Source organism: Tursiops truncatus, chromosome 8 (genome assembly GCF_011762595.2).
Source record: "Tursiops truncatus isolate mTurTru1 chromosome 8, mTurTru1.mat.Y, whole genome shotgun sequence".
Classification (NCBI taxonomy): Eukaryota; Metazoa; Chordata; class Mammalia; order Artiodactyla; family Delphinidae; genus Tursiops; species Tursiops truncatus.
The window spans coordinates 8211136-8236568 of record NC_047041.1 but is presented as its reverse complement, the minus strand read 5'-3'; the positions used below and the strand labels follow the sequence as shown (position 1 = coordinate 8236568).

General features: G+C 43.2%; 1 long non-coding RNA gene across 2 annotated transcripts in view; it reads right to left on the bottom strand.

Annotated features, from left to right (window-relative positions):
* Nucleotides 1-5855: 5855 nt before the first annotated feature.
* Nucleotides 5856-25433, bottom strand: part of LOC109550943 (uncharacterized) — a 90915-nt gene continuing 71337 nt past the window's right edge. Inside the window, exons 7-8 of one of the 2 annotated variants that reach the window (XR_012333272.1) lie at nucleotides 21240-21383; nucleotides 19230-20883 (exon numbers count right to left, since the gene is read on the bottom strand). This is a non-coding gene — a long non-coding RNA (uncharacterized lncRNA). Of the gene's footprint in view, nucleotides 6360-19229; nucleotides 20884-21239; nucleotides 21384-25433 lie in introns of those variants that run through there. The other variant, XR_002177640.3, reaches the window with a different exon arrangement.

Here is a 25433-nt window from a genome sequence, read left to right as displayed (position 1 = left end):
TAAAGAATTGAACCTATAACCTAACGACTTAAGTGCTATTATATTCCCTACTTCCTTGATGGGGAAATTGAGGGCTGTAGATTAATGACTTGTCAGAGTCTCATAGCCAGTAGATGTTGGAACGAGTCTTCAAACCCAGATTCATCTGATTTCTGAGTCTGTGCTCCGGCCAGGGCACTTCCAGGTTGGGTTTCTGCCTAGACACATTACTGAAAGATCTGATAGGGATTGGCGTGGGCCTGGAAGCTTGTGGTGGTTCTAGGCGCCCCCTGTCTGGCTGCTGCCCAGGCGAAGGTTCCTGTGCTGGGAGAGATTGTGCCTGATAACCTCTAAGTAGACTGACCATATAATTTATTCCCTAGACTGAAGCAATGGGCAGTGAAAGTGGTAATTTAGTAAGCAAGCTTGGAATAAAGTCATGAATTAGAACTAACTGTTAGATCCCTCCCAACTTTGGAAGTCTCATGGGCTCAGGATAAATTATTATATGACTTTTATCAAGCTCTCAATTCCTGATCAACCTCTGAAGCCTCCTCTCCTGAAAAATGAGAAAATTTCCACAGTACATCATTCAGGGATGTGATGTATCATCCAGCATAACGCCACCATTTAAAATGACCATTGTCTTCCAGTGCAACCTGATGTAGACACATTATGGAATGCTGTTTAAGAAACTTTATAGGGAGTTACCATATGATTCAACAGTCTCACTCCTGGGCATATATCTGGAAAAGACAAAAACTCTAATTCAAAAAGATACATGCACCCCAATGTTCATAGCGGCACAATTCACAATAGCCAAGATATGGAAGCAACCTAAATGTCCATTGACAGAAGAATGGATAAACAAGATGTGATGTATATATGTAGAATGGAATATTACTCAGCCATAAAAAAAGAATGAAATAATGCCATTTGCAGCTACATGGATGGACCTAAGGATTATCATACTAAGTGAAGTAAGTCAGACCGAGAAAGACAAATATTATATCACTTACATATGCAATCTAAAAAATAATACAAATGAACTTATTTGCAAAACAGAAACAGACTCACAGACACAGAAAACAAACTTATGGTTACCGAAAAGGAACGGGGGAAGGGATAAATTAGGAGTATGGGATTAACAGATACCAGTATATATAAAATAGGTGAACAACAAGGATTTACTGTATAGCACAGGGAACTACATTCAGTATCTTGTAATAACCTACAATGGAAAAGAATGTGGAAAAGAATGTATATATATATTTTACAGACACTTCACACATATATATATGAATCACTTTGCTGTACACCTGAAACTAATATAATATTGTAAATCAACTGTAGTTCAATTAAAAATTTTTTTTAAGTAAAACAAAAAAGAAACTTTACGGAGAAGAGTGGATGAACGAAGGCCTGCCAGGAATGTGGCACAGCACATTCCTCTTTGAGGCGATCATGGCCTTTTCAGGTATAGATTTTACTTATGATGTTTCTAAATGATTTATGTGTGGTTTGGATATACAAATGGAACTATTTTAGCCATGTGGCATCTCCAGTTTATTTTAGTATAATTAGATAGCTGTTAGACATTTTCTAGTGGGGCCACACCCCCTACCCCTAAACCTTTATTTGTTTCTTGTAAGTACTCTGAACAGAACAGGTACATCATGCCAGAAGAATTCCATACTCAAGCATCCAGCACTATCCTTCCCTTAGGAAACATCATCGGAATGTTTGAGGAGCATAAATTTCCATGACATGATTTGACCAGATCATTATTTTCTGCTTTTCACTCTCTTTTCCCAGGTTCCCCAGTGATAACGTGGCCCTTTACAATATCACATTATGCATTGTGTACTATGCACTATTATTATCAATACATCCTTCAAGCTTGCACAGAACAGAGTATCTTCAGTACAACAATGTTATGAAAGAAGAATTCTGTTCCTTGGCAGCTCCAATAATTTGTGTATATCCTGTTTCCTCCATTCTCTACTCCTTCCACACCCTCTGTTCTTGCATAGTGAAGACGGGGGCATGTGGGATTTGCAGAACCGTGTGCATCTCTGGAATTCCACTATCATGTTAGAGTGACCTGCTGAGCATACAGAGGACCCTGGGTCCCTCAGCACAGTTCCTCAGTGTGGGGACTGGGTAACAATGACATCAGTCATCCATGCACCCCACACTCCTGCAGAATCTACTCTGAATCATTTTTGTCTTCTGAAGGTGGTGAAGGGGAGTTCTCACGCATCACAGCCCTCCTCTCACAGTGTAGGAGACAGCTGGACTCTCAGTCTGTGGGTGCGTGGGGTTTCTTGGCCCTTTTCCTCCCGTAGTTGCCTTCTGGGCTGGCAGATTCTAAGCATTCATTTACTTGTCCTCTTATTCTTGTTTAGTCAGAAATATTACTGAGCGCTTGCTCTGTACCATGCATTGTGTGGAGTGCTTCTGGCTAATGGTGAACGTGACTGTCAAGGTCTCTGCCATGAAAGGGTTGTCTAGATGGAGAAGGAGAGGGGGAAAGGGAGACCGCCACTGTGACCTGGAATGTTTTCTCAGGTGCTCAACCTGCACATTGAGATCCATGAACCCCATGAACTCCATGAACTTTCTCCTTCCTTTGGCTGGATCTACAAGCATGAACACTCTAGTTGGGGGCTTGGCTATTTTTATTAAACATGGTGAGTGAGGTGAAGACACTTGAGAGAAAATAAATGGTGAATTGTAATTAAAATATGACAAAAATATTTGCACCCTATTTGCCTTGTGTGTCCCATCCTAGCATGTCCCACTCCATGTTGATGGCGAAGTATTTGCAAAAATTCTGAGTCTTCCAGCCCAGTCCTGGAGCAGTGTTTGCCTCTATCTGTATACATCCAACTTGGTAAAAATGGGTCTGCATTTTTAGGGGCTAGAAAAATAAAAGAGTTGAATATGGTAGAAATTGTTTTATACTTTGTAAAATTACCTAGGCATCCATCTAGCTCTAAGGCTTCAATTCCTTTGTTGTTTGGATAGTATTTGTTTACTATGTATTCATGACAGGCTGAAGATATATCTTAAATGATGTATTTGCATTTGTAGCAGTGGCTGTAGATCCTTGTTTTTGAAAATGCTGAATAATTTTTGTTTTTACAAAAATTATTGCCAACTACTCTCGCAATCGCCAACACCAATTTGGTCCTGAGAGGTGACAAAAACTCTGTACTTTCACCAAACGTGAGTCAGGCTCCTTTGAGTACTCTTTTTGTCTAGTTCCTGACCTTGGCCCTGTCCTTGGCACAGATAGTCCAGTTTTAGCAAGAATCTGGCTGGGTCAGCTTGGTAAAAACTCTCCATCTTGATATCTGATCAAATTCCTCATTCCCTGCCTCTGTATCTTATCACTCTGCCCTGCCCTCAGCAAAAATCCTGTTGAGTCAGCCTAGCAAGATTTCCCATAGATTTGATGTTTCTTCTTAGTTAATTTTGCATCACTGACCCTCACCTCACCCCCGCTCCTTGACTATAAATCTTCACTTGTCCTTGTTGTATTCAGAGTTGAGTCCAATCTCTCTTCCCTACTACAAAACCCATTATAGTTGTCCCCTGGAATAAAGTTTACCTTACTGTTTTTAACAAATGTCATGAGTGTTTTCCATTTAGTAGAGGGCCATGGTCCTAAATATGAGTACAAACATTGGGAGGGGGAAAGGAAAGCAAAAGGCACAGGCTATAACTACAATGAGTGCATCCTGAGGCCTGAGGCTGGTGTCAGCCCAGGTTGGGTACTGGCTTGGGCTGTGGGACTGGAGGGGAGGTGGTCATGGGCACTGTGGACTCAGAGGAAATGGCTATCTTAGCAAAGCCCGGCCCACATGACAAGCTCTTGTTCTTGGGCCTGGGGCAGTGGGATGTCCAGAGAGTAAACAGTCAGGAACTGTTGAGGGGCCCCGAGATCTGGTCAGGCGTCATGTCCCCCACTGATCAGGAGGCAGCCTCAAAGGATAAGGAGGGACACCTGGGACATTAATCCTCGGAAGTGTCCAAGGGGCTGGTTCTGTGGGAACGTTTCCTGGGCTTGCGTGGCTGTGAAACACCCACTGGCAGGTGTGTAAAAGGAAGCTTCTGCCCACAGCCCAGGAGCAGCTCAGTCCAGATTCTTCGGCTTCCCTCATCTGCACACAAGAGCAGTCTGTCCGCACCCTTCCTGGGCACCCTGCTCCCCTCTGCAGCCGCCTCTGCATCTTCCCGCCATCCCGGGCTGACATGGACAAGTCCCTGCTCCTGCTGCTGGGAGTCTTGCCTTTCGTGCTCTTCCAAGGAGTGGGTGAGAGCCTGTGGTGGCTGGGCAGGGGGTGACGACGTGGAGGTGGGCTGGGCAGCAGCACCTGGATGGTGATCTGACCAGCTTGGGAGGGGACAAATCAAGGATGAGGCTCTGGGATGATCTGACCAGCAAGGATTTGAGGTCTCTTTCTGCTGTCCCCATCCCGACTGCTACCAGGGCAAGAGTTCAGGTTCCTTTCCAAGGTCTCAGAGTGGGGTCAGTCCCTCCCTGGGGCCAGACTGGGGCTGGGGGCTCTTCTCAATGGGAGGTTTCGTGGCTTGCTGGGATGACCCTAAGAGGCAGAGCCAATGGCTGCTCAAGACTTCCTATAAAGACACAGCCAAGGGGCAATGAACTACCAGGAACAGGTCCCTGAAAGGCTTATCTTGAACCAATATTTCCACAGTAAGTGACAATATTTCCACTGTCACTTAGATATGTTTGGACATCAGATGTCTTTTGTGGGGAGGTACAGTAAGAAATTTTGTAAGACTGTATCCCCACCTTGGAGCCAGTACAGTCCTTATGTCCCATGATATTCTGGCCTCAGGTGCCTGTATGTAGATGCTCTCATTTTGTTCTGCATAATGGCATCATAGTGAGGGGGACAGCATTCATTTCATTTTTAATGGAATCAAAATCCTGTGTAAAAAACCCATATCCTTACAGAATCAACAGTCATAATATGATGCAAACATTTCCAAGCTTTAAGCATATATTGGAGGAAGTATTTAGGATCATGTTTTTCCCTTGACCCCCTGGACCCTATCAGTGTTCTAGCCCACCTTAATATCAGCCATTCAGCTCTGGGATCAGCCTTCATGTCTGTTTTCTACAGCTTCAGATACATTATGTATGGTCTGCCAAAATTTTAAGAAAGGTCAGTGTTTGAGAGGCAAAGGCAACTGCACCATGGAACAAGGCCCTGGATGTAGAACCAGAGATTTCTTCATTTTCTCAGAGAAAGGTAATGCTATTAAGCCAGGTTCTTCTGGCTTGAGCTGGCACCTGACTCCTGACACTGGGTAGGGGCTGCAGCCTGGGGGAGCCCTCGCTGGGAGGTGGATGTGTCCCTGGTCTGGAGGCCAGGCTTGGGGTGGCTGGGGAAGGTTCCAGGTACTGTTGTCTGGCACTGAGTGTCAGTGTCCTTCTCTTCCAGACGGATGGCGCCTCAACCACACTCAACTGGACTGTTATGATTATTGTTTATCTTCAAATTTCTATTTTGGGGACATGAAGATTTCAACCTTTTGCTGTAAAGGTCGAGATTTCTGTAATAAATATTATGGAAAGGGAAAAGAATGATAGGGTCACTAACAGCTGATTCCTTGTCAGTGATGTCCCTCACCCTTCTCTTCCTGGCACCTCTGGTCCCATATCCCTGCACACATGCTCCTGCAGAGCATGCTGTGTCCTCCTATCTACCCCAAGTTTCCCTCCTCACTTCTCTCCTGGCAACCGGCTCCTTCCCACCAACGTACACCAAGTGCTCTCAATTCACCCTTGGTTCATCTCTCTGCTTCGTTCACAACTGCAAATCATCACCCCACCCTGATCCCTCACAGTCACCCTATTCCTCTGGCTGCCTGGCTGCCTGGTTTCTGATCCCACCAACTCAGAAGTGACTGCAATGTGTCCAAGAAGGGGACGGGTACCACCTCATACATCAGGAGTTTGCGGGGTCAGTGGAAAACTCAGGAAAATGTGTCCAACTGGCAGATGGACAGAGAGGCCTTAAAGTCCAAGAAGGTACCAAGGCCTAAGGCAGAAAAAGTGGGCTTATCAGATTTAGAAAGTGGAATAGGACCTTTGATAAGAGTGACCTTAATGCTTTTAATCAAAGAAATATTTTTTTCTTCTTGGTATTTCTTTCTTGGTGTTTACATTTGTTTAATGGAAAAATCCTCTCACTGTAACTGTAGCAATGTATATTTATACAGCTTCTCCTCTTCTATGTATAACATTTTCTGCTCTTTTTGTCCATCTCCTATTTTTTTTTTTTCAGTTTCTTCCCATCTTTTTTCCTTAGCATATTCTTTCTCTTTTCCTTTGCTGTTTGCTATGGGAAAATGGAGATTATTATTTGTATTTTTATTACTTATTTTTGATTATTTCCCATTCACAATTTAAAACAAATTAAATGAAACCTTTTATATGTCTCTTGAAAAAACTAACAAGAATAAATTAAATCATTTTAGGACTTTTATTTAGTTAAAACATTTCAAAGTTATAAGAAGAATCTTCTAAAAATCTAACTTTCTTTCAGAATATCAAATTTAAATATTTTAAAATAAATTTCCCCTTTAAATTTGAGCCGAGTTAGGAGGTGGGAATGGAAGACAAGTTGGATTGTCCACTGAGGAGCGTGGCCTAAGCCAGAGCCTTGTTATTAAAGGCAAAAATGTCAGCAACAACCCCATCAAGATCAATGTCAATAAAACCCAACTCAAGTACTCCAGCCTATATTAAACTGGGTGTATTTATATTTGGTTCCACCAAAAAGAACTATGGATGGGTCATGGTGATGGAACAGGACCAATGAGAGGGCTTTTAATTATTTTAAAAGTACCTTTTATCACTTAACACCTCATAGGCTGGCTAATACCCAAAAAAGAGAAAACAAAACTGTTGGCAAGGATGTAGAGAAATAGGAACGCTTGTTTACTGTTAGAAGAAGTGTAAAATGGTGCAGCCACTATGGAAAATGGCATGATGATTGCTCAAAACATTAAAAGCAGAATTCCTATATTATTGTCATTAGTGTATCATTGCTATAACCAGCAATTCCAGTTCTGGGTATGTATCCAAAAGAGTTAAAAGTGAGGTCTCGAAGAGATATTTGCACACTCATGTTCATAGCAGCGTTATTTATAATAGCCAAAGGGTGGAAGCTACCCAAGTGTTCACCAAGCAATACTGTAACTGGATAAACAAAATGTGGTATATATATATATATGAAGGAATATCATTCAGTCTTAAAAAGGAAGAAGATTTTGACACATGCTTCCACATGGATGAACCTTGAGGGCACAGTGCTAAGTAAAACAAGCCAGTCTCCGAATGACAAGTACTGTATGGTTCCCCTTATATGAGATTCCTCAAGGAGACAAATTCATACACAGGCGCACCTCTGTGCTTCACTTTATTGCAGTAGTAGCTTTACTGCTGTGGTCTTTACTGTGGTGGTCTGGAACAGAATGAGTAATATCTCCCAGGTATGCCATGCTTGTCAAAAAGAAGTAGAGTGGAGGTTGCCAGGGGCTTGGGAGGTGGGGAATGGAGGGCTGTTATTTAACGGATATAGAGTTTCAGTTTTGCAAGATGAAAAAGTTCTGAAGATCAGTTTCACAGCAATGTGACTGTACTTAACATGACTGAACTTTACACTTAGAAATGGTTAAGATGGTAAATTTTATTTATGTGTTTTTACCATAATTAAAATTTTGGGTAACAAAAACAGAAATTAAAAAGATATAATTTTATCCTTTTCAATAAAAGTGAAAATAAAAACAAAACAACACCCCCCCCCATAAACTCCTGCTTTTTGTTAACCTGCTACTCTTCACTGATGATCGATGGAAATTCTGTAGCTATTGTAGAAAATCTGGACAATACAAATAAGTTAACAACAGAAAATCAAATACTTCTGCAATGGGGCTGTACTTCCTGACTCGCTCCAAAGAGTACAGCATGAAAATGGGAGGGGGGGGGGAACTTTACAAGAAATAATGTGGCAAATAGTTACTCAGTAGGTGATCAAGGTTAATGTCATCCATGATAAGGCAGGTTGATATTATATAACCCAGGTCTGATAAAACATCAGAAAAACCCATACTGAGGGACATTATGCAAAATACCTGTTCCATACTCCTCAAAAAAATGGAATGTTATAAAAACACAGGGAAAGTCTGAGAAACAGCCGCAACCCAGAGGAGTTAAGGAGACATGATGAGAAAATAAAATGTGGAATCCTGGAAGAGAAAACAGAAACTAGGCAGGAACCTAATGAAATCTGAATGCAGTATAGAGTTTAAAGTTAACTTATCAATATTTTCTCATTAGTTGTGACAAAATTTTCCTGTAAATCTAGAACTATTGCAGAATTAAAAGTTACTGAAAAACACCACCCAAACATATCATTAGAGAGAAACGTTGTTATAATTTAATGTATATCCTATTGGCCTCTTCATGATAAGTACACACACGCACACACATTTTTAAAGAAAATATACTTTACAGAGTAAGATCATACATAGAATATGGATATTAAATGTCAACTGTAATCAAATGTCATCTCCTTCAGGAGACGTGTTAGGAATCATTCTCCCAGTCCCCCTCTACCTTCACCCCTACCAGGAATCATCAGAGCAGAGGCTTATCAGCCCCTTCAGCTTATCCAAGGCCCCTGGGAACTGAAGTCCTGTATGCAGGGACTGACTCCAGATACTGCTCTGAATGCCAGCACCCTACTCCAGTGGTTGAAAAGGATCTTTTCAACTAGAACTTCCTCCCATGGGCAAAAAAGAATAGGAAGAGCCCAGCAACCTTCACCCCCAAGGAAGCCAACAGCCCTACCCTCCCCTGCCACCTGCAGGACCTCTGCAGTCTTGGCCACAGAAGACCCCTGCCAAGTCTGGTTGACATCAACCTCAGCTGACTGGGCTGCGTGGAGAAACTATGCCACAGTGCCTTCTCAGGAACAGAAGATGCTCATCCTACCCAGCTGGTGCCCTCCCAGCCACCTCCAAGTGAAAGCCTTTCCCCACTGAAGCCAGTGCAAAAAGAACGGAAGAGGTGACTGCACCCGCCTGCATGCAGATATCAATGCAAAGCGGTCGGAAACATGAAAAAGCAAGGAAACATGACTCACTCCATAAGAACAGAATAAGTCCTGTTCTGCTCCTTCCAGCCTGAGGTTGATTTTTCCCAACTTTACACCAGGTAAAGGAACGACAAAGGCAAATAAAAGCACCATAAAAGTTCCCACCGTTTTGCAGCTTTTTTTTTTCAATTGGGTATTCACTTGGTTGCTGTATATTTTTGTTTTCCAGAGCTCCTATCAAATTATTTTAGCCAGTGTCTAGTTATTGTTGTTGTTTTAATATTTCATGGGGGAATGAGGGTCTGGAGCATCTGCCTTCTTGCTGGTGTCAGTTCCTAGACCACTTACTTTAAAAAAAAGAAGTCTTTGGGGACTTCCCTGGTGGCGCAGTGGTTAAGAATCTGCCTCCCAATGCAAGGGACACGGGTTCGATCCTGGTCCTGGAAGATCCCACACGCCGCAGAGCAACTAAGCACGTGCGCCACAACTACTGAGTCCCGAGTGCTACAACTACTGAAGTCCACACGCCTAGAGCTCATGCCCCACAACAAGAGAAGCCACTGCAATGAGAAGCCTGCGCACTGCAACAAAGAGTAGCGCCCGCTCGCCGCAACTAGAGAAAGCCCGCACACAGCAACAAAGACCCAACGCAACAAAAAATACATATATATATAAAGTATATATACTTATGAAGGGTGTAAAGTCTGTGTCTAGACTCTTTTTTTTCTTTCACATGGACGTCCATTCGTGTTCTATATTTTGACAATATACTACAGTCCTTCAATTAAAAAAGTTATTTTCAATTAAAAATCTCACAGTGAAAATCAGCCTTAGATGGACACTCTGATGAGGGAGAGGCAAGGATTTAAACCAAGGTCCTTATGACATTGAATCTCAGATCTATTCTCTTCTTCCATTCTCTGTGAATTGACGTGTTCCACATATGACTAGTTTGCCACTGCAAGTACTTAGTGCTTGTGTTGTGTTATCTCAGTAGACCTTTGTGATGTTTGACAGTTTTTCTTTTATTCCCTGGCGCTGGGGAGCAAGAAAGTTCTGTTGTTCTGTTACACGTCTGTTCTGTATCCCATATTTCTTGACGAGTCTGTACCTGGGCCATGGACTTTTCACATATGGCCTCCTTTTCCATTTGGGGGTTAGATCTGACCTTCTGGGCGTGTTCTCAGAAACAACTCTCTGTCACGGTCCTGCATCCACAAAGGGCTTTCAGTGCCCAGGGAAGTGTTCTTCCAGAGGAGTTCATCGGGGAGGGAATAAGAATGCTCAGTGGCATTAGGTGTGGGTGGTATGTTTCAGTACAGGCTACGTGGGTAACTGCACGGAAAACAGAGTGCTTCAGGAGGTTGAGAGAAAGGAATCCATGGGTTCATGATTAGGAAATAGACATGGATAAGGAAATAAGAGCATGCCAGTATATCCCAGACACACTAGAGTAGCACTGGTGTATGAAATCTCTTACCTAGTCCCTGGCCCACTCTGTTGGTCACTAAATCTCAATTCTCCTAGCAAAGAGAGAAAGGGCTGGTATGGTGACATGTCCTCAAGCCCCGCAGTGAATCTGAGAGGTGCTGAGAGGAGGAACAAGAAGTTCTGATCTCAGAGATTCATGGCACCAGTAGCAAAGTTGATTAAAATATAAGAACTGCTATGGTGGCCTCCTAGGGTCATTTCACATTCCAGCTAGTATAACCTCCAGCCCTCTGCTACATCCAGAGAAATTCACCTCCTCTGGATATACCATTTTCTACTCTTTAATTTGACCGTCTTTGAGATCTAGGTCATTCCCACTTCACTGAGAAAACCTCCCTTATACCCATCCCCCTGTTTGTGCTAAGGTCTCTGATATAAACAACTTGATGCTGTTGCAGTGGTCCCCAACCTTTTTGGCACCAGGGACCAGTTTCATGGAAGAAAATTTTTCCATGGACGGCAGGGAGGGGTTGGGGGGGTGGGGAATGGTTTCGGGGTGATTCAAGTGCATTACATTTATTGTGCACTTTATTTCTATTATTATTACACCAGCTCCACGTCAGATCATCAGGCATTAGATCCCAGGGGTTGGGGACCCCTGCTGTAGTGAACTCACCTTGTTTTGTCTATAATCTTTTTTTCCTTCTGGCTAAGTGGAGGGTTGCTTAGAAAAGGGAGTATTTGTTACATTTAAAAATATATTTATTTATTTAGGCTGCGCCAGGTCTTAGTTGCAGCACGTGGGATCTTTTAGTTGTGGCATGCGGGCTTCTTAGTTGCAACATGCATGCAGAATCTAGTTTCAGGAGCGCAAAGTCTTACCCACTGGACCACCAGGGAAGTCCCTTCTTAAATTTTTTTTTTTTTTTTCGGTACGTGGGCCTCTCACTGCCGTGGCCTCTCCCGTCGCGGAGCACAGGCTCCGGACGCACAGGCTCAGCGGCCATGGCTCACGGGCCCAGCCACTCCGCGGCATGTGGGATCTTCCTGGACCGGGGCACGAACCCGTGTCCCCTGCATCGGCAGGCAGACTCTCCACCACTGCGCCACCAGGGAAGCCCCCTTCTTACATTTTTAAATAGAACTCTAGGCCAACCTTGTCCTAGTAAGCTAGGCAATTAGTGTGCTGTCCATAAAACTTGTTAAATTTGAGAATACCCTCTGGGTCACCTGTAGTTGGAACAGCCTAGAGCAATGTCCTAGGGCAGGCAGGGGAAAGGAATGGGTGGTGGAAGAGGGATTTGGAACGTTGCAGTAGGTGGAAAGTTTCAGATCTGTTCCTCTCCCTTCCGTTCCTGTCCCTATTATACACTTGCCTGAGTGCATAATAAAGTGGCTGGTAGGCTCTCCTTAGCAGACAATGCCCCAGTCGCAGGGAGCTCAAGTGTTACCTAATCTCTAACAGAATCTGCTTCAAGAATCAGTGGAGGTAAAACGGAAAAGCTACTTGAGCTGGGTCTCCTGCTTTACACAGAAATTGGTAAATCCTTGGGAGGTGGTTTGAGGATGTTTACCTGTTGACTTAGACTTAACCTTGAAAAATACTTAAGCAGGGCAGTCTTTTCCCCATTCGTCTGGGTCCTGCAAGCTCCAACTGATCCTCCGAGGAATAAGGTCCAATTTCACATAAGAAGCTTCTTCCATCTTCTTACTCTCCTTGAGACCTTCTTGAATCCTTGGCCTCTGTTGGGGACTTGATCTGATATGTAAGCTTTCCACACCCCCTACACTATGGTTTATATGTGGGGTGAAGATGCAGGGACTCGTGGTCAGCCTGAGAACTACCCACCCTGATCTCACCCCTGGGGCTTCAGCCCAGGCTCTGATACCCATGGAAATGACCTGACTCTCCATCTTATATGTAATGCTTGTAGCTGGCAAGAGAATGCAGGTTGAAAATGCAGGTAGTATGGCTCTGTGGAGAATAGTCAGTCTCCCTTTCCAATGGTTTGTTGTTCCTCTGTCTAATGTAAGAGAGAATTAGATCATGTCCATAGTTCTTCCTGTTCTGTCTATCATTCTAAGATATATTGGTGCCTAGAACCAAGATCCAAGGGCAGAACATCTTCAGGGCTCCCAGGTGACTTCTGCTCTATTTGGGAAGTGACAGTGAGGCTTCCCTTCTTCCCTAAGCATCATCTTTCTTCCTGCAGCTTTAGCTCTCCAGTCTAAGGAATGTGAATTCTACAAAGATGGGAATTGTTGGAGTGAGATGACATGCAAAACTGCCAATGGTATCTGTGTGTCTGTTAAAACCTTTTCTTGGCCAGTTCATGGTAAATGTGTTCGGTGATCAGGGGGATTCTGGTGTAGAGCTGTGGAGAATTCCGCTTTTCCTTCAGGGCTCAACACCTTTCTTTAAGACATGATATTTGGATACAGGGAGTCCATTGAGGTCAGGGGTTAAGGATCTGAGCCTTAGGATAGGGTCATCCTTTTGGGGACCCTAAAATTACATCAAGGGGAGCAGGGACCAAGTGGACCTGGGGCTATTCTCATCATTGTACCCATCCCTTCATGGGTCTCCCCAGCCACCATGATTTTCTGGGTCCAAAAGCTCTTAGACCTTCAGGTACTTATGTGTGCTGTTTCCACACACTTCTTCCCAGTGGCCTCTGCTCTGTGTGTCTCGTGCCACTCAAACTTTCACCTTGAATTACAGTCATCAGCCCTGGAAATCTTCTCTGACCCTTTGTTCTATCCCAATGCCTCTCCTCTGTGTTCGCGTTGGCTCCCTGCCATGTCCACCTCACGATATTTCTCACCATGTATTCTACTTTCCTGTCACTTCCCCAGTCCTTGGTCCTAGCGCAGAGAGTGGGTGTTGCTCACCACTCTACCTCTAGTACTCTTCATAGATACTGGAACTCAGCAGGTTTTCAGCAAGTGCTTTGTGCCTCTCCGGCTTAGAGGGACAAGCTGCTGTGTGCTCTCAACAACTAGAACCATAGCTCCCCCTGGTGGTGGCTATTCCCTAGTGTTAGCGAATCCTGGGAGAAGAGCCTCGGATAGGACTTTTGAGAGGGGGGTGGCAGGGCTGCCGTTATGGAGCCTGTAGGTTCTATAAATCTCTTTTTCCTTGAGATAGTTATGGCTCGCCACAGACCTGGCTTTTGGGAACAATTTGTTCTGCTTTTTTCTTTCTCAGGGAATGTTCTGATGAGAACAGAGACGCTGTGTTCAACTAATTGCCATAAGGAGGAGGTTTTTTTAGAGTACTGCTATTGACAACCTGCTGTGGATTAAGGGATTTCTGCAATTCCCTCCCAAAGCTATTTGCAATATAATAGTGTGCGGGGTGGGTGGGGGGGCAAATTGTCTTAGCCTTTCCCTCCTTTCCCCTCAGGCTTATCTCTGTGCTCTTCAGGATTCATATTTAACCCCCGTTAGATGTTCCTCATGTATCACTCTCTCTGGTACATTGACCTTGGGGAAGTCTCTTCTCCTGTCTTTGTCTAGTCTCATTGCCCACACAACTCATGCCTGTCTCCACAACTCCCACCCCCAATAAGCATGCACAGAGCTGCTTCTATTTTAGTAAATCCCTTTGTGATGCAGAAGGAAGATGATGGCACAGACAAGTGAATGAAGATGTTATAGACTTTGGGAGAGAAAAAGAACATTCAACCAAGGTGAAACCCATTTTGCTTTTTGGTTTTATTGAGATATAACTTGCATACCGTACAATTCACTCGTTTAAAAACTTACAATTCAGGACTTCGCTGGTGGTGCAGTGGTTAAGAATCCGCCTGCCAGTGCAGGGGATACAGGTTCGAGCCCTGGTCTGGGAAGATCCCACATGCCGCGGAGCAACTAAGCCCATGTGCCACAACTACTGAGCCTGCGCTCTAGAGCCCGCGAGCCACAACTACTGAGCCCGCGTGCCACAACTACTGAGCCCACGTGCCACAACTACTGAAGCCCGTGTGCCACAACTACTGAAGCCCGCGTGCCTAGAGCATGTGCTCCGCAACAAGAGGAGCCACTGCAATGAGAAGCCCGCGCACTGAAACGAAGAGTAGCCCCCGCTCTCTGCAACTGGGGAAAGCCTGCACACAGCAACGGAGACCCAACACAGACAAAAATAAATAAATTTATGAAAAAAAATTTACAATTCAGTGGTTTTTGGTATATTCACAGAGTTATGCAACCATCATCATGTACCTGTTACCTCATATCCCACATCAACATACTCCAAATTGTCTTGACTACAGACCCCATGGAGGTAATATAATATGCGTTAAATAGATGTTTATCAGCACACTCCTTTCCTGTATAACTCTCTTCTAAGATTTCCAGCACAATCAATCCACCCCGATTTCCAATTGTGCAATGGTGTTGTGGATTCTAAATTAAAATAAATATTCAAAACTTAAAAACAAAGAGCAATGGTGATGGAGAGGTTGAAGAAGAGAGAATGGAAGAGCTAAAAAAGAAGGAAGGTGAAAAGAAAGGAAGAGAGGAAAGAAATGTCTATCAGTTAAAAAAATGGGACTCTTCTCATGGTCAGTTGCCCCCCTCCCCTTCTTCAGCTTGTGATATATTTGCCCACCCCATCTGTGACACAATCTCCCTTCTGATTAATAAGACATGGACTAAAAGCCAGAATCAGTTCTGTTCATATTTAATAGAAAGAAACACCAGCAATAAAGACATAGACTGAATAAGCAGTGAGCATATCTTAAGGGAAACTCCTCATGCAGGGGAAATGATCATTCTGAAGGGAGTGAACAGAGATGAGATTCAATGAGGACGCAGTTTGTTTGGACACTTCATCCTCATCCTAAGGCATCCTCATCCTGAATGACTCAGAGGGGTCATTGCAGAAATCAAAGTGGTTCAGTGTATGCCCAGCGTGCTGAAAAAAACAGAACTTATTTCATAATTGGAGCAGTTTTTCTCACAGCTGGTCATCTCATCCACCATGCAAGAGAAAATCAGACCCAAAGTGTCACAATGAGAGCCAGGCCATCAGCCATAGAAAACTATTGTAAGGTGGGCAACATCCAATCTCCCCTAGGATTGGACTTAAAGAAGGAATATTCTACAAAGGTTACATGCCCCATAAAAGGAGTCCGGCTTTAGGTCCTTAGGAAGTCACATCATATGAAAGACCCAGTATCCAAGATACTGTCCTGTAAGAGAGACCCATCCTTGCTGGTGGAATAGATTGGCCTCTCCCTCAAAACCATTTGTATAACAAGCACTTTCTGGAAAGTGGGTTGACCACTGGATGAAGAGTGGTGAGCAACAAAGAATTTCTTTGTCTTTAGGATATTTCAGTATATTGGGGGAATTTTAGACTGTTAGGATACTGTGTATTTAATAACAGGGAAATTAGAAGAACTGAAGGTGAGCTTGGGTTCTTGGGAGACCCACAGTGAGACTGAACCCAGGATGGGGGAACAAATTCCCACTGAGGCAAAACTTCAACATTAGGTGCCAGATCAGGGTCACCCCATACCCAGGACTTAGCACCTCACTTCCTCTTCTTTAAAAAGTTCCCAGTGTATTCAGACACCATGCCATTATAAGAAACTGATTTGAGTACTGGGGAGAAAGTTGGATTCTCCCATCTCTAAAAATTAAGACCCTGTACTCCATTTATGACACTCTCAAGACTAAACCATGGAAATAACCTAAGTGTGTACACACACACACACACACACACACACACACACACACACACAATGGGATATTATTCAGACATAAACAACGAGGACATCCTGCCAATCTGTTGTGACAACATGGATGGATCTCCAGTGCATTATCCTAAGTGAAATAAGTAAGACAAAGACAAATGCTGTATGATCTCACTTATTTTGAAATCAAAATAAACAAACAAACTCATAGAAAAAGAGATCAGATTTGTGGTTACCAGAGGTGGGGGTGGGGGAGGGATGGGATGAAGGTGGTCCAAGGTACAAACTTCCACTTATAAGTTAAATAAGTACTAGGGATGTAATGTACAACACGACAATTACAGTTAATGCTGTATGATATATAGGAAAGTTTTTGTTTAATGTTTTAATTAAGACTATTTTTTAAAAGCAGTTTTAGATTCATAGCAAAACTGAGGGAGGTTTAGAGGTTTCCTTTATACCTCCTACCACCAAAATGCACAGCCTCCCCCATCATCAATGTTCCCCACTAGAATGGTACATTTGTTACAGCTGGTGAACCTACACTGACACATCATAATCACCCAAAGACCAGAGTTTACAATATAGTTCACTCTTGGTGTTGCGTATTTTATGAGTTTAGACAAATGTATAATTATGTGTGTCTATCTTGTGAGAGATTTTTCACAGCAGTGTTGATCAAAGACATTCTCAGAATGTTCTCATGGATGGGCTGACAGTCTTTTTTTTTTTTTTTTTCAGCTCTTCTGATGCATTCTGTGCAGATAACTAGATAACTCACATAACAGAAATCAGACAGCCTACACTGGAACACACCACCCACACCTCATGTCCTGAAAGTACTCATTTTCCTTCACCAGATAAACAATTCTGAAAAATTAACCCCTTCCTGGGCTCTAAGAGTCCTCAACAGATGCCGAATAGCGAGTGAAGTGAGGCTATGAGGAGGTCCCAGATGTGCTTCTGAGAGCATTTACATCAGCTCAGAGGTTTAAAAGGCTAACAGGCATAGAGAAAGTAAAAATAAAGAGTCTTTTTGATCCCCAATTTTTTAGGGACAGGAAGCAGACTGAGACAGCTGGGAACATGAGCCTTTTCTTTTGGAGAAGGAAGGGTGATTCAGAGAACTGAGAGCCCAAAGGGCAGAGCTAAGATCCACAGAGAATCACTCCCAGTTGCAGGACTGACTACACATGAGAGGCTGGACTTCAGAATTGTCATGGACCAGTGACTGCTACGTACCTCACATTATCTCCTTTTGAATGGAAGTGTTTATTACAGCTATTCTCTCTCTATCCTACACTTTTATGTTAAGTGTGTGGAGAGCAGATACTTGTCTCTTTAGTTTGCAAGACCCAAAGAAACACACCCGAGAAGCCTCGTCCACCCCAGGACCTGACTTAGATCACAAGATTCTGGATTTTAATTTGATATTGCAATGGAATGGGATTGAGGACCTAAGTAGACATTTCTCCAAAGAAGACATACAGATGGCCAACAGTACATGAAAATGTGCTTAATATCACTAATCATCAGGGAAATGCAAATCAAAACCACTGAGATATTACCTTATACCTGGTAGTATAGCTATTGTGAACAAAAGTGAAAGATAACAAGTGTTGGCGAGGATGTGAAGAAAAGGAACTCTGGTACATGTTGATGGGAATGTAAACTGGCACATCCACTATGGAAAGCAATATGGAGGTTCCGCAAAAAAATTAAAAATAGAACTATCACATCAGCCAGGAATCCCACTTCTTCAATAACATTTTAGGACAATAACTATAGCAGTAAGGTAATACCTTACCCCATCTCCTTATCTTCCTTTAAGCAAGTCTCTATACATCTCTTCCAGAAACAGGGTCAAAGTACTTCCCTCTTTGTTCAGTGGCTTCCTCAAATATCAGACACTCAGAATCATGGGAGCGAGGAATTAACTCTTTCTTGGCTTTATAAATTAGTCTTACTCTCTGATCTGGTGATGTCCTCAAATCTGGTGCTCGGTTTATTTGTTTGTTTGTTTAGAATAATAAAAGTAAAAAGAGCAGACTCAGAGTTTCTGACCATGCACTTGAGAGTCAGAAGGGTGAATCAGATGGGTGGCTAAAAGTGGCATAAGTTGGGCTTCCCTGGTGGCGCAGTGGTTGAGAGTCCGCCTGCCGATGCAGGGGACATGGGTTCGTGCCCTGGTCCAGGAAGATCCCACATGCTGCGGAGCAGCTAGGCCCATGAGCCATGGCCGCTGAGCCTGCGCGTCTGGAGCCTGTGCTCAGCAACGGGAGAGGCCACAACAGTGAGAGGCCCGTGTACCGCAAAAAAAAAAAAAAGTGGCATAGGTTGAGGGGCAAAGCACCTCACCAACAGGACAACCAGACTTTCCCCTCAGTGTCATTTATTTTTTTAATTCCCTTTCTCTGTTCTTCATTCTCTCTCCTTTATTTTTTAATCTTCATTTGTCTCCCTGGCTCTCCCTCCCCAACTCTCTTATCTATTCTAAATAATTGTCTAAATGTGGAAATCCAGCACATCTGGAAGAGGAGGGGAGCTGGAAGCATATCTGATAAATTCTGCTAATGAACCTAGGAGAATTCTACATAGCACTGAAATAACTGATTAGCACACCCATTTAAAATCTATTATGCTTTTCTCCATCCACACTGTAAATGCAGTAAATATTTGGTAAAGGATGATGAGTCAGGGAATAGAATTGGAATCCTTATAGTATAGCAATTAATAATGCAGACTCTGTCTTCAAACATCAGAATTTAAATCCCAGTTATAGCACATATTAGCTCTATGAGCTTAGACAAAGTACTTTAAGTCTAGGCTTCCATTTTCTCATTTGTAAAATGGAATAATGACAGTATTTATCTCATTGAGCTGTGATGATTTTTTAAATGATGCAATACATGTAGAGTGTTTAGAAGAGTGTTTGACAATTAGCAATTGCTTAAAGAACATTTGTTATTCTTATTTGGGAAGGCAAATTACTTTTTATTTTCTACATGATTTAAAACACAATAAAAATTAATTATATATCTATGTTATTGGACACACAATATATAAAGATGTAATTTGTGACTTTAGTAACATAAAGGGGTAAAACTGTATATGAGTACAGTTTTTGTATGCTAATGAAGTTAAGTTCATATCAATTCAAATTAAATAATTATAACTGTAGGATGTTAAATATAATTTCTATGGTAATCAAAGAAAATATCTGTAGAATATACAGAAAAGGAAATTTAAAAGAGAAAAGTGTTCACTGCAAAAAAATCAAAGTAATGGAGGAAATGAGAGATAAAAAAAGCTATAAGACATACAAAAAACCAATATCAAAATGGCAGAGGTAGGCCCTTCCTTGTCAGTAATTACTTTAGATATAAATGGATTAAACCCTCTAATCAAAAGGCAGAGATTGGCAGAATGAATTTTAAAAAACCGTTATCCATCCATATGCTGTGTACAAGAGACTCACTTTATATTTAAAGACACAAACTCAAAGGATGAAAAAAGATATTCCATGCAAATTGTTGCCAAAGGAGACCTAGGGTGCCTATACCAATAACAAAATGACCTAAGTTACAAGAAATAAAGAATGACATTATATGTTGATAAAAGGGCCAATTCATTAAGAAGCTATAACAATTATAAACATATATGCACCAAACAACAGAAACCAAAATATATATAGCAAACTTTGACAGAATTGAAAGAAGAAATAGACATTCTACCTCAACACTTTACCTTCAATAATGGTAGAAAAACCATATAGAAGATCAATAAGGAATTAGAGGATTTAAGCAACACTATAAACCAATTAGATATAACAGAAATATACAAAATGTATATGCCAACAGCAGGATATACATTCCTCTCAAGTGACATGGAATATTTTCCAAGATAGATCGTATGTTAGGCCCCCTTGGAAAGCCTACCTGTTTTGAGGACTTTCCAGGCCTAGAGTGTCAGGGGCCTGATGGGATTTAGGATCCTGGACATTTGAGAAGTAAAATGACTTGGAGACTTTTACCAGGTCATGCTTTGCCCAGTATCCCTTCCTTCTTATCTAGTCCACTGTGGAAACAGCCCATGAGTTCCCCCGAATATAGTCTTGTCATTCATTAGAGTTTTTATTGTAATGCATTCAGTGCCCCCAGATGTCCCAGTGCAGCCTCCCCCACTTTCCCACTCCCTAGACTTGGAGTTTGGCCCCCGGCCAGAAAAGCAGAACCAGAAAACCAGGCCTGGTTGTCTAACTTGGGCCCAGACAGCATTTCAAAGTTACACTGCATTTCTTTTTCATCCATAGTTTATTTCTCTTGGGCCTTTTGGCTCTCAGGAGGCAATGTGGGTGGTGGTTGAGAGTGAAAGTATTTCTGGATCTTGATTTTTTTTTAAAGAATGATGAGCAGAATGCAGTCAAGAGGAAGTCCCTGAAAATTAGTTGAATATCTCAGGTAAATCCTCTGATGCGATGGAATTGAACGGAACCTCATCCTTTACTGATAAGCTATTGCAGTAGCTTGTATTACAACAGAAGAACACGTTTTTCTCCCACTCGGTGATGTGTATATACTCCACACATCTTCTTGGGCAGCCCAGGATAGAATATCTGTAGATATATTCTGAAGAGGGTAGGAGAATAACCAAGGTCCAAGTTAGACTTGGGATGTGACAGGGAATGTTTTCAAGTGAGCAGTCTTTCCCTTCCCTCTTGTCCCCTTAGGCCAAGCCTGGACTTGAAGACCCTTCCACAAAAGGGGCAGTCTCTTTCCAGGGAAACTTGATTCTGCTCTCAACACCAACATACATTTACAACAAAGGAGCTGTAACAGACATACTCTACTAGGGATTCAGTTACTGAATATCAGAAATGGAAAGGAATTTGGAGATCATCCGTTAAAACCCAATCATTGTACAGGTGAGAAACTGTAACTCAATCAATTTCCCCTGCCTCCCCATTCTCCTGCCCTCATCTCACCTCCGGTGAAATGTTGAGAATATACTTCTTTGGTCTGGCATGCAAAATCAGGATATCTGGAGTGACAGGAACCTAAATTCTTTCTGCAGTTCTTGCCAACAAATTCGTCGCAGGAGGTGCAAGAAATAAATTTCATTGTAGAATCTGGACAATATGGGAGAACCATGGGATGAGAGCAAGGAATGCCAGGTAGTTAAGGGGAAGAGAGAAGGGCTGCTGCTGCTGGTGTTGGGACTGAGGCCAGAACCCTCGACTTTCCAGGCCTTCCTCCTCAGCCTCTGAGGATCCTCCATGCAGAGCCCGCGTCTACCAAGGAATCCATTTTAGGAGTCACGTGGTTACCAGGAAGCCCTCTCCCTTCTTTCTTTTCAGGCTCAGCCTGCAGCTGTGGTTTCCAAAGGGGCACTGAATGGGCATTTCATTGCCAGTAGGGCTGGGCAAGTTTAGCTGAGAGAGCAGACCCAGCATCTAATGGGGTAAAAGAAGGAGAAGGATCTCCATTCAGACACCTCTTACTAAGATCTGGGTCTTAGTTGATCGGTCTACCTTGCCCAGCTACAGATGCCCCAGTGATTCTTTATCATCCCTTCCCCTCACACCTTTCCTGGAGTTAGAGTTTGGAGAGCTACTGGACAGCAGCAACAGCAGGGTCTTCAGGAAGAGTTTTCATTATGGGGAAGGGAATTTACAGCAGCCAAGGGCTCAGGGGCCTGGCTCCAGCAAACACTGTCTCTGTAGCTCCTGTTCCTCCTGACAGTACTCCCTGACCCCATCACCCTGCCCCCTTTGCCTTACTGCCATTGTACTCACCCTCTGTAGAAGCCCAGCACAGAACCACGAGGGCTCCAGGGAGCAGGAGGAACAGGAGCCAGTCCATATAAATTGAGGAAAGGACAACAAAGCAGCCAATCAAGCTCCAGGAAGGGCTCAGTAATGGTGCGCCAGACAGGGTGTGGAATGGAGATGAAGCTGTGGTTCCCTCTCTAGTCGCCTGTTCTGTGAGCTATGTCCTGGGCTGTAAAGGGTACAGTTCATACCTGTACCGGGAGGCCCTGGCTGTAAGATTGTGGGTGTTCTGCTTCCTCTCCCCATTCCACAGTCAACGCAGGGCCTGACCAAGGAATTTACATAGGAAAGAGGTGACCTTACTCAAGATAGTAACAACCTCATCCCAGAGAAGACAGAGGATCTAAGTAAAACAGAGATGGAAGCCACCTTCAGATTCCACATTTTCTCTGTTCAGCTTACTGTGTGTAATGCCACAAACTATCCCACTGAGCTCTGGTATTAGGCTTTGCTTCGCAGGCATATAAGCGCATGGAACACTCACACATTGTGTTGGATTCCTTGATTTAGCCAAACCACATAACACTGGGCTGGTAAAAGGAGCAACCATTCAGGTGAAGGTTAGGAACTGACTCACCTCAGAGTTTTGGAATGTCTTATAAGAATGGAGTTGGAGCCTACAAATTCAGTTATCACTAAAAAAACATGTCCAGCACAAGGAACCTAGGAAAGCCAATTTGATCAAAATCCTCTCTATGTCCCATTGTCTTTGAATGACCCAGCAAACATTTGTTTCCCAAACATTAACTCTTTTTATCCTCCTGTGAATTATCTTACTTCCCCTTGAAGCCTTAGACCCCCTACCTCCTTCTCCTTAGTCCGGAATAGATGACAGATATATAGTTAGGTAGACAGATGGATAGATAGATAGAAAGATAGATAGAGAGATAGATCAACTTGCCTTATTGTCTTTGGAAGTTTTCATACTTATGCGGATTCTCCATGTGCACAGAATAAATTTTATTTTCTTCTGTTAGTCTGCCTTATGTAATTTTAATTGCCCACCGAAAGAACTAAGAGGAGAAAGACGGGAAATTTCCCCTCACCTACAAGACTAAAATCTATTCGGAAGAAGAATCGGTCACCATTAACTAGATTGAGAGAACAACGATTTTTGGAGGGGGGTACAGTGTAAGTAATTGTAGGACTTGGCTAAGCAGAATCAAGAAAAATCACGTTCTTTATTGAGGGGAAGGCACATGCAGAGTTCTAGAGATTGGAAGCTATCTCACAGATTGGTTCCTTTTCTTGTGATGTCTTTACCTGGTTTTGGTAGCAGAGTAATACTGGCTGCACAAAAGAGTTAGGAAAATTAACTTCTCTTCAATTTTCTGGAAGACTCTTCCTAGAATTGGTATTATTCCTTCCTGAAGTGTTTGATAGAGTTCACCCTGAAGCCATCTGGGTTTTCCTTATGAGAAGGTTTTTAACTACAAATTCAATATTGTTAATAGATAAAAGTGTATTTCTTTTTTTGGCTATGCCCTGCAGCATGTGGGATCTTAGTTCCCCAACCAGAGATGGAGCCTGCGCCCCCTGCAGTCGAAGTGTGGAGTCTTAACCACTGGACTGCCAGGGAAGTCCCAAAAGTGTATTTATTTCTTCTTAAGTGTCCTTTGGTAGTTGGAGTCCTTAGGAAGTGCCCATGGTCTGACATAATAAGCACCATATGAGTGTGCTTATGTGAAGACTTAAGATAAAATCGTGGACAAAAAATGTTGCCTGCCATTCCAGTAAACAAAAAATGTTTGCCTGACATCAAGCCATCAGCCACTGCAGCCACAGTGCACCCTGAAAGGAATTCAGGATGAGGAAAAACAGGGTACTGGCCCTAGATAGTTAAGATGCATATCTAAGGAATAATTTCAATGAGCAGACTCTTGCATCTTCCTATATATAGAAAAGCACTTAAATCATTCGTCTGAGATGTCTGTTTTGTGTGATTACCAGTAATCTTTTGATGTTCAACTACATGCTCATTTGTTTGTTTGTTTTTTCAGCAAAAACTCCCATATATCTTGGCTCCTCCCTTACCTCTTTGGAACAGTTCTTCAGAGCTAACTGAGAGGCTGTCTCCTGGGCTATACTCCTCAATAAGTTCTCCAAATAAAACATAACTTGCAACTTTTAGGTTGTGCGTTTTTCTTCAGTTGACAAAATGTTTGCAGTGTTTACAACAGATCAGGTGCTTAGAAAATTATAGTCATAATTGCTATCTTCTTAAGAGAAAAAGAACAGTCTTAGACTAAGACAAAAAAATTCTCTAGAATGGGGATCAAGATGGCAGAGTAGGAGGACACGGAGCTGACCTCCTTCCACAAACACATCAAAAATACATGTGGAACAATTCTCACGGAAATCAAACTGGAAACTGGCAGAACATCTCCTATACAACCAAAGCTGCAAGAAAGATCTCCACATAACTGGGTAGGATGGGGGTGGGGAGGGCGGGGAGGCATCAGGACAGGACCTCTGCCCCTGGGAGGAATCTATAAAGGAGAGAAGGTCCACACAGGCAGATCCTCGCCCTGTGGGGCCCCCTTGTCTGCTGGGAAATCCTCTGGGACAGATAGAGGGGCTCAAGGGACTGGATTCTGCTCGTGAGAATTGAGTGCATGCTGGCTTACTAGCCATCAGGGCAGCGAGATGCAACCTAGCAGGACCCTATGGGGCCTTCCTGGGACAGGCCTTCCCCCATACCCTCTGCTTCAGCTCCTCTCTGAAGTACCTAGGTATTTGACGCACATTTCCTGGCTTGTTTTACAGATGTGAAACACCGCCCCCCCAAATGGAAGATGTTAACTATTGATGTTAACATGATACTTGATGACCATGAGCACATAGCCCCAGGTCTCCTGGAGCCTAAAGACTGATAATCTTAACCCCTGTGACACCACCCTGTTCCCTCATCATCAGCCAATCAGAGATTTGTTCATGAGCTGATCACCTGCCCTGTGACCACCACTCCCTCACCTGGCCTTTAAAAATGCTTTGCCAAAACCCTTCAGGGAGCTTGGGCTTTTTTTAGGGCATGAGCCACCTGTCTCCTTGCATGGCTTTGCAATAAACCTTTCTCTGCTCCATACTCAGTTTTTTGGCCTCACTCTGCACCAGGAACAGGAACTTGCACTAACAGAGAGAACGGCAGTGGCAGCCACCAGCTCCTTGCATTCCCAATCTAGAGCTCACACTGGGCATTCTGGGCGGTGCCACAAATTCATGCAACAGCTAAGTGCTGAGTCTCCGCAGACCGGCCCCAGGAGAGGACGGGATCTAGCTGCATGGAGACAGCCTGGAGGGCCTGGGATGTGGTCCCAGCCAAATCTTGGAGCCCACTGTCAGTGCGCA